Raw genomic sequence first — 9,962 nt, 5'->3', positions numbered from 1 at the left:
CTATCGGCAGTAAGCTGTGAACTGGAGGGCCAGCTCGCTGTGCCAATGCTGGGCCCCCATACTTAGGAAGCTGTCGGCTCTCTGAGGACCAGCCTTCCGCTCTGGTTCCTAGCCTTGTAGAGAGTGGGAGCTTGAAGTGATGTCAGTTGTCTTGTCTGACCTCTTCATTTTATGGATGAGAAAACTGAGGCCCAGGAAAGGGATGCAGTTTTCTCTTTGGGCTTTTTAAATAGCTGAGTCAGTCAGAGGGGGGCTTACCCCATCCATCTTGGTTTCCATTTGGAAATTGCAGTGCTCTTGCCGAGATCTGCGGGGAAGCCAAAACTTGTCTGTTTTTAATGCCAAATAACTGCCTCTTCTCCTGTAAAACATGGCACTTCTAAGCACTCTATATTTGGACAGAGAGGTTTATTTTTACTGGAGTGTGGTAGAAGTGGGGCCTGGTGCCACGTCCGGATGTTATTCTACATTTCACATGCAGGGCTGTAGCTGAGCCTGTGAAGCAGCTCCTCTGAGGTTCGCAGGGAATTAGGTGATTGTGATAGTAACGACTTTCTTTCAAGTCATCTGTGCCTACTTTGGGTGAGGCTGCACTCAGTTGCCCAGCTAGAAACCTGAGACCTCACCCCCTCCCTTCTCTCTCTCTCCCTCTCTCTCTCTCTCTCTCATCCCTCCAGAGGAGGTCCAGTGAGGAGTTAAAGGCACAGCTGCCCAAGTTTGAACCCAGGCGCTGCTGTTTGCCAGCTGAGCGGCACAGGGCGGGTCACACAGTCTCTCTGTGCCTCGGTTTCCTCATGTGTAAAATGAGATGATGCTAGTACCCACCTCATAAGGTTGTTGTAAGCATTAAATGTGTGAATATGTGTAAGGGGCTTAGCATAGTGTTTGTTACATGTTAGTATTTAACTAAATGTTAGCTCTTAATGTTATTAATAATATTACTTTTATTATTATTATTTGGAGGTAGCTGATCAATAAGCTCTGGCCATTCTTTCTCTCTTTTTTTTTTTTGGCTGTGCCACGTGGCTTGCAGGATCTTAGTTCCCTGACCAGGGATTGAACCCGTGCCCCTTGCAATGGAAGCGCAGGGTCCTAACCACTGGACTGCCAGGGAAGTCCCAGCTCTGACCATTCTTACCCAGAAATATGCCTTGCACCTATCTTCTGTCTATCTCTGCCACACTGTTTCTTTCCCTGGACAACTGCAGAGCCCCTACCTGGTCTCTTTGCCAGCCTTGTCCTACCCACAGTGCCTTCTCTGCTGCCAGGGGACCTTTCTAAAAGACAGACTCCCTCCCATCCCTTCCCACTGGAAAACTTGCCCTACTGGATCCATTCCACATTCCGTAGCCTGCCTCTCCAGCTACCCCCTTGTCTGAGTATTCTGTATGTGTATCATTATATTGTATTCTGCATAACATGTATCCTTATTTGTATTCTGCATAACAAATTATCCCAAAATGTAGCCGCTTAAAACCACCGACATTTATTATCTCACAGTTTCTGTGGGTCAGGAATTCAGAAGTGGCAGCCCAAGGTGGCAGCATGCTGAGAGGCTAGTATTAAGGCGGAGATTCCTGGAGCACCCAATCAATTTACACTATATAAGCTCAGTGAGACCGGTGCGGGGGGGGGGGGGGGGGGGATGCAGTGGTGGGAGGGGAGAGAGAGAGAGAAATGTACGTATGATGTAGTGCAGCAGACCCGTCTCTGGCCCTGCTCTCAGTGAACATGTGGTACCTGGTGTGAGTGGGACACGGGAATATGCATGACAGCCCTTTCTTGACCTCTTATCGCACCAGCATCTTATCCCTCAAAGATACGTTTTTCTAGTCCAGTCTGGCCCTAAATGTCAGTGGTTTCCTCGGCCGTTCAACTGAGGCAAGAGAACTCTCTTCCAGCCTGAAGGAAAGCTGGCTGTCTGGGGTTTCCCTGAGAAGTGACCTTGTACTTCATGGGTGTCTGACAGGACTTTCAAGGGCAGTTTTCACTTCCTGTGATTTTGGCCCTACAGGAGGTCTTAGAACAAGCCCCTGCAGAAAATGAGTCTCCACTGGACCCTGAAACCAGCCATTCTGCCCTCAATCCCCTGCTTCCCTAGAGAAGTTTTTGCCCTCCTATGTGGGAAGGCTCCGCGTGGAATGAGAATTGGAATTGCCCTGAAGGGAGGGTGAGAGTAAGTGATGTAAGCGGTATCCTGTCTGGCTGCAGCTTTGCTACCATTTAAAGACTCCGTGGTACTCTGCAGGCAGATCCATCACTAGTGTTTGAACTAATGCCGAACCCTGCCTGTGAGAGAAGACAAACGAGGTCCGCTGAACGAGCTGACGGCCTCGGCTGAGCCCCTCACCAGGACGCCACCGTAAGTCCACGCACAGATTTGGAAGAAACACATGATCCCTGCCCTCAGCATTAGGTCCTAAAAGAAAGCCAGTTGCTGTGAAGCAGTGGGAAGCCCACCTGACTGGGGTTAAGGAGACTGGATTTTTAAGCTGACTCTGTCACTAACTGGCTGATTGACTTGGGGCAGGGAAGTGACTTCACCTCTCTGGTTCTTGATGTCCTCATCTGTACATTGGGATGGGACCAGCCTGCGTATCTGTGACCTGCTCAGCATTTTCTTCCATCATTTCTTTATGGGGTCTTGAACTCTTTTAAAAGAGACTCTGCTGAGACTGTATAAGGATCCCCTCCTCAGGAGACGGCACAGAATACACAGACTCAAGAATTTTTCTCTAAGATTTCAGGCAGTTTATTGGGTCTCTTTATCTGTCACTTGGTCTCCAGGTTTAAGGACTCTGAGGAAAAAAGCAAAAGAACGAGGACTGCAAAAACTCAGAAACCAAAGCAAACTCTTTCCTCATTCTGCTCCTGCCTTTGCTCATCCCACCAGAGGTGACTCCCTGCCTGACTCCTCACCCTTATGTCCAGCATGAAGGAGGGCGGCATAGGCCCTGGAAGCACTGCATTTACTCTACTGCGTTCTTGAGTCCAGAGACGCCCATTTCTAAGCAGCACACAGGGGGGCTGAAGGTGTTCCTTTTGGAGGCCCCCGCCTGGGTAGGGGTTGTCTTTGTGGCCCTTCTACCTCATCTAGCTTGAAGGAGGGCAAAGAGCCTGGGTGCCTTCCTGTAAACTCAGGGAGGAAAGGGGCTTCTGATGAAGGTGTCTCGGGATCGTGCTGAAGGAGCTGGTGGAAGCAATTGGATGCTGAAAGTGAAGGAGACCATGGCCCGTGGCCCTGGGAGACCCAGGGGCCGTCAAGGTCAAAGAGCTGGGAACTCTGGGCACCCCTGTTAAAACTTCTTGCTTTTCACCTGAGTGAGCCCAGGGTTCTGCTCAGTGATTCTGTCTTTGAAGTGGAGAGGGTTCAGTGCCCAGTAGCAACCTCATTTCTAACACATCATTACATTTGCCCAGTGCCCTTGAGCACCAGGTACAAATTTTACAGGGACTGTACACACACACAAACACACACTCAAGTGGGCTGAGTACCGTTTTAAACAGTGACCACAGTCCGGTAGATCAGCGCCGAGTCTGGTAGATCAAACCTGGGGTCAGTGAGCCTTTGGCCAGAGCACTAAGGCTCGGTACTGCCTCAATATACTGCTGCTGTTGCCATATACCTAAGTGATCCCCCTCCTGAAATGTAGAGAAGAGCTGGTGACATTTCATCGACTGGGGAAACTGAAATTCACCTGTAAGAATGGACGTCATTCCATCAGGACCACCTCTCACCGCCGGCAGCCACCATTTACCCAGTACGTAGATCAGCATTTTCTTGATTAGCATGTGAATGGCTCTGTGCCAGTCTGGAAAGACTCTTGGTGGCAGGAACTGGTCTGTCTCATTCACCACTATATCCCCACTATCTAGCAAAGAACCTGACACTTGTGCGATGCTCAGAAATCTTTGTGGAAGGAAGGAGTGACGAATAACAATGGGAGGAATGGAATGGGAACTGATGTGATGATGTCCAGTGAGATACGCCATCCTCTGCCATATTTATTTCTGAACTCCTCCTGAGTCCCGTGGGTCCAGGCTTTAAGTGGAAAAATGAATCTTGTTTCCTTTTCCTCCCCTGCCAAAGTCTGGAAGTCAGATTTTTGCAGACTTTCAGGAAACTTGACTTGCTCACTTCAGTAAGATTGAATGCAGCGATTTCTGGGCAGAGGTGGGGTCGGGGAAAGGGCACGCTGGCCCTGGGCAGGCGGGCTATGAGCAGTATAGGATGGTGGGCAAGCCTCAGCGTTGGCCGTGAGCAGAGCCCAAGCTCACCAAGTATCCGTGGGTCCCCAGCACCTTGGTGAATGATGCTGCCGTGGGCTGCTGGTGCCTGAGGGTGCAGCCAGGGTGGGCTGAGTCAGCAGCCTGCCAGCCTTCCTTCCGCAGTGCCAACCCTCCTCCTCTGGAGGAGGGGCAATGAGGGGGAGATGTGGTCCAGGCTGTCCTGTTGTCTTCTCTGGTTCATCCCAGCCATCCAGGATGAGAAGGGGGAGGAGTTGGGGGGAGCATTGGCACGGGAACAGCATGCAGTGTTTAGATGTTGGGACTCCAAGGAAGTTCTATCGTATGATCTATCAAAAACTATCCCCATGGACATTGCTCTTGCTTCCAGTTGCTTCAGCCTGCCTCTTCTCCACACTGGCTACAAGAGTACTGTGTCCCTCTGCAAGCCAAGGAAGCTCTGTTTATTTTTTTGAAGTTCTTTGCTCTACCGTGAGCCACAAACAGAAACTCTCCCCACGGAAGCCTGGGAGCCTGACACAAAGAGTTAACCTCCCTCCAGTGGCATCCTATTAGACCCTTGAAACCTGTGTCAGCGCTCTCTCTCCCCGCTCCCCCTGTGTTTAGCCTCAGGACTGCCAGTCGCTTGCTCCTTGCACACAAAGGCTTCTCTGTTTCTGGCCAGGCTAGAGTCACATGCTTTCACTCTTAACCCCAGAGCTTTAAAACTAAACACCCACCCTCTTTGGCCCCGGATGACCCTGTTTACGTCTGCTGAGCCAATTCCAAACAGCAACAGTAGTGAAACTTCTGTCCAGAGAGACTTCTCCACTAATGGTGTAAGAGAACAAATCTTCACTTTGTATAACGTGAGGACTTTAAGAAGTTTTGGGAAATGACTTAGAGGGAAACAAAAAAAACACCCCAAAACACAAACAAGCCGGCAGCCTGCCCCAACTTCTCTATTTTCTAAAGTGTCTCTTACCAGAGACCCCAGGGGCTCGGGATAAAGCTTGCAAGAAACAGAAAATGGTGAGCAGAGTTTTAACAGCTGAGAGAAAGGACATTCTGGATTTTCTTATTGTGATCCTACTTTTTTAAACTCTTAAGGAAAGGGATATTATCTTTCTTTTTTAATTTATAATTTTTTAATGAAAGTTCTCTTTGCTCCATGTCACTGATGATAGGAAAGAAAGATTCCCTTCCTTGGTTGAGGGGAGTGACCTGTGAAGTTTTAGAGGCTTCTGGAGAGGAGGTCTGGACTGATCCATTTCAAAGTTCTGGGTCAGAAGGACTTGCATTTCTGCTTTTCCCTAAAGATTTCTTTTCGTTCAGTCTTTGTGTTAGCCCATGTTAGCTGTGAAGGAAGTCAAGTTTCCTTTGATTGTTCTTACCCTGATCAAAGTGGTAGAAGTTGAAGGGAAAATACCAGAGCCTGAAATTGCTGGTAACACTGGAGGCCCCAGATTAGGTATTTGTAAACAGTATAGATAACAGAAATGATCAAGTGTCTGTTGGTCTCATGTCCATCCCCAAAGAAAGTAATGGAGGTGGAGCCAAGGAAACCAAGTTCTATGTCCTAGGGGTCAGTGAAATTCCATAGACTGGGAGTGGCGGATAAGTTGCATCTCTAGTGATGATACTGAGAAAGTGGCAGCCACCTGTGTTGGGAAGGATTCTGATGCTACATCTGGACGTAGCAGAAAAGAGTGCTACGAGCAATCAGCACTGTCTACTGGGCATGGGCGGAGGAAACGACAGTACATGTTTGCTGTCCCTGTCTTAGTGCAGTCTCAGAAAGTTAGATTATTGTATGTACGTAAAGATGAATAGAAAACAGGCAGTCCCAGAGAGGAAATGGCAGACAGCATGGGAGAAGACATAGTAATTATGGCAAAGACAGTGGTGCTCACTAAAAACTGTATTTAGTCCTGCGTATTAGGGGGGCCATGTGACAATTTCTGAGCAGTGAAATAGAGCAGAAATGCTGTGTCACCTCCAGGCTGGGGTAGAAAATATGCGTGAGCCATTTTTTATCCTCTTCCCTTGTTCTAGTGATTGAGGAGGACTCTTGTTCCAGGTAGTACAGCTGCAGCATGGCGTAACCTCAGGTAGTGCAGCTACAGCATGGTGTAACCTTGGTCACCCTGGATCCCTGAGGGCTATGTGGAGCAGAGCCCCTGGCCAACCTGGAATGAACGCATAGCATAAGAAAGAAAGAAGCCTTTTTGTGTCCACTGTGTTCAGAGTTACTTTATTACTGCAGCATACCCTAGCCTATCCTGACTAACATAGTTACCAAGGGGGAAAGATTTTTCTTTTCTTTTTTTCACTTTCTGCCCATATTTGAGATCCCTATTTCAAAAAAATGAAATGATAGAGCTTTGAAAATCAACTCTGGTGTATATGAGTGTTGCCAGTCTGGAAGATTCTGTTTGAAGTAGGGATTGCAATTCTGCAAAATGTTGAAACTGTAAGTGAAAGTAATTTGAAAACAATATACAAATATAGTATATTTCAGACATAACTTCCAGTACTTACTCTAGAAATACTACCATCACTGCCTGGGGCCAGAGAGGATGGTGAGAAGTATCACTTATGAGCAAGAGAAGAAAAGTCTTCAGATTCATGAAAACACTAATGTTGGGATACTTGGGCTGGAGAAATCTAGATATAAAAGGTAAAAGAGACCTTGGTAATTTAATCATATGTCAAAGGCTTTCTTAGGAAAAAATGCTGAGTACCCCTGACTGCAATTAACAAAGTATTTCCGTAGCAGGATCTGTTCACCAACCTCTCTCAAAATGCTTGCACAGAGGGTTCAGTTTACGCACTTGTTAACCACCAGCCTTGTTGATCCGTTTTCTCATTTTCTTCTCAACTGCTGTTCTTCCTTATTCCTATCACAACTATTAGTACTCGTACTACATTGCAATTGCCCAATCTGTCTTTTCTCCTCTGCTGCCCACTTCCCATTCCCATAATTTCAGAGCTCGGTGCAGTGTTCACTGAGATTATAACCATTTGAGGTTTTGCTCATTCTTCTTAGGCTCTCTAAATCTTTGCATCTCTGATGATTTCTATAAGTGCAACATCTGGGTCAGACATATCAGGAATGCTAACTGCTCTATTATATAGCACACAACCCCCCCGCCCCCCGGCCCTGGCCAAATCTCAAAGGCTTAACACAAAAAAGTTTATTTCTCACTCACACAGCTGCCTAATGTGGGTGTTTGATGGGTGATCCAGGGATCCAGGCTCCTTCTAGCTTGTCACTCAGCCAACTTCAGCATGTACCTTCAAAAGCCACTACAGATGGGGAAAGAGAGGGTGAAGAAGGCACATCTGCTTCTTAACATCAACTTGGAAATGACACACACCGGCTCCATTCATTTCCCATTAGTGAGCACGAGTCACCCAGTACCTCGCTTATGCAAGGGGAACTCGGGGATAGAGTCCCCGGCTGGGTGGGCACTTCCCAGCATCACCTGCGTGCTATGGAAGGGCACATAATTTGTGCACAGCTAACCATTTCTGGCCACAAAGGGTATTCCACGTCCATTTGCATTAACTCTGTGAGGAAAGTCCCCAGCACTACTGGGTCACACGATTGACTAAGGTGGCTAAAATTTCACCCCGTACTCCATTCCCCTCCTCACCAGGCTCAAAGTGAATCACTTTGATTCTGATGGTGTGATTTTCCTTCCCTGTGTACCTCTTTCCCCTTCCGCTTTTACTCAGCAGCCTGACAGTCTTGCTTAGAGGAAATTTCCACCCTCACTCCTCTTCCCTTTTGGGGGGCGAGAAGTAACTTTTGCTGAGTGCCCTCATGTGCTCCTCTGTCCTTCTCCTGCCCCACGGTGCCTCCCCTCTTTCTCCAGAGCCCCAGTAGCTATTCCTCCGCCATTGGAATCTTCTCCACAAGGCTTATTCTTTGGAGCCTCTCTGGAAACCAGTTCCCTTGACCCTTTCGGGATTTAGATTTTCAGAATGCTTCCGCTGATGCTGGGCCTACTGTGCACCTTGTCTCCCGGCCTGCTCACAGGCCTACTTACATATTCCTGTCCCCAGCTTCGGGGACAGTGCACAGGTTGCATCTAGCTGGCTTCAGTGCTGATCTGGAAGGGTAGACTCGGAGCCCTGGGCTTGTTCTTGGGCCTGGCAGGCTCTCCTGCAGTGAGTGGTGATGGCTGGCATGGGAACGGCAAGCAGGCGTTTCTACCCCCAGGTCCTGTTGACCCATCTTAATAGTTAGAGGAGGAAAGAGGGAGAGAAGTGATGGAGGCGTGACATTAATTGTGCATGCACACTTCCCTGAGCACTATACTAGGTCTTCTGGAGGAGTTAGATTGGTTCAGTGCTGAGCGACACGTATGCCTCCGGAGAACCGGCAAACTCCCAGTGTGCCTGCCACACATTCTGGGCTCAGAGGCCCCTTCCAAGACCCCTGGGATCCAAGGTACTTCCTAGTGAATAGCTTCCCTGGAAAGCTTCACCAGCAGGAAGGCAGCAGGTCGGGCAAACCCCCGTTGGTCACTGGCCCCTAGGAAGTATGTCCAGAAGCAAGTTATGAACAATTATCACCTTCTTTCAGAACTGGTGATGCAGGTGCTCTTATGAGAGGTGCTAATGTTCTTCTAGCCCCAGGAGCTCACTTTCCCTCCTTCTTCCTCTCCAACCCTCCGAGTGTCTAACTCCACAGGAGAGTGTTGGCAAAGAGACCCCCAAGCCAGGGTGTTGGCTGACCTCTGACCTGCCCTGTGCTTCGGATTCTCCCCTCCCCCCCCCATACCTGAACCTTTTTGGGGGAGGGAGGGAGCGGGAAAGACACCAGTTTCCTCGAGAGAGGTGGGGCAGGGGAGACGCCGAGAGAAAGCTGCTCCGTCTGGAAAGGAAGCCAGAAAGGAAGACAGAGTCTCTTTGAACTTCTCCCCCCAAGCTGACAGGAAAACTGCAAAAACACCATCAGACTGCATCAGGATGCGAAGGCAGCAACCAGGAAGGCATGGCTCCTTTGAAGGCTGCCCGCTCTGCGTGAGGCATGCTTCTGGAGGGGAACCCCAGCTGGTGTGGTGAGCAAGCCTGGCTGCTCAAACTGACCCCAGGCTGGAAACAGGCTCTCAGTGCCGTCGGGTTCCTGGCATCACCAGAGCCAGAGGAAAGGGGGGATGTAAGACATAGATGCCGATAAGCTGTCTGGGGACAGCGGAGGATCCAGGGAGGAATGCAGGGGCCGGCATAGAAGGAGAGTTAAGCGAGGGTAAGGCCATCCGGGGTCCTGGGGAGATGCTGTGCTGATGAGGCCCAGCAGTGAGGGACCTGGATGCGGAAGGTCAGCGTCGGCCTCAGGCAGGGGGACTGGTGGGTTGTGAGAAGAACCGGCTACGTAATTTGTGGGACCCAGTGCAAAATGAAAATGCGGGCCCCTTGTTAAAACATGATGAAAAAATTTAAGATGGTGACAACAGACTATTAAACCAAGTGCAGGGCCCTTCTAAACATGTCTCGGGCCCTGTGTGACTGTCTGGGTCACACACCCATGAAGCCAAGCCAGCCCTGGGTGTGAGGTTGTCGAGAGGGAAAGGTCTGCCATCTCCTGTGTAAACAGACGCCAAAAGGATGAGTCCAGGCTGTAGAGGTGAAGGGCAGGGTGAAAAAAATCAAACTTCCTGAGGAGTCTTTTGGTTTTAAAAAATGTTAGGGAAAAGTAAATGCTCTCCGTTAACAACACATTT

The sequence above is a fragment of the Pseudorca crassidens genome, chromosome 1, assembly GCF_039906515.1.
Source record: "Pseudorca crassidens isolate mPseCra1 chromosome 1, mPseCra1.hap1, whole genome shotgun sequence".
Taxonomy (NCBI): domain Eukaryota; kingdom Metazoa; phylum Chordata; class Mammalia; order Artiodactyla; family Delphinidae; genus Pseudorca; species Pseudorca crassidens.
Note: the sequence above shows the minus strand (reverse complement) of the source record.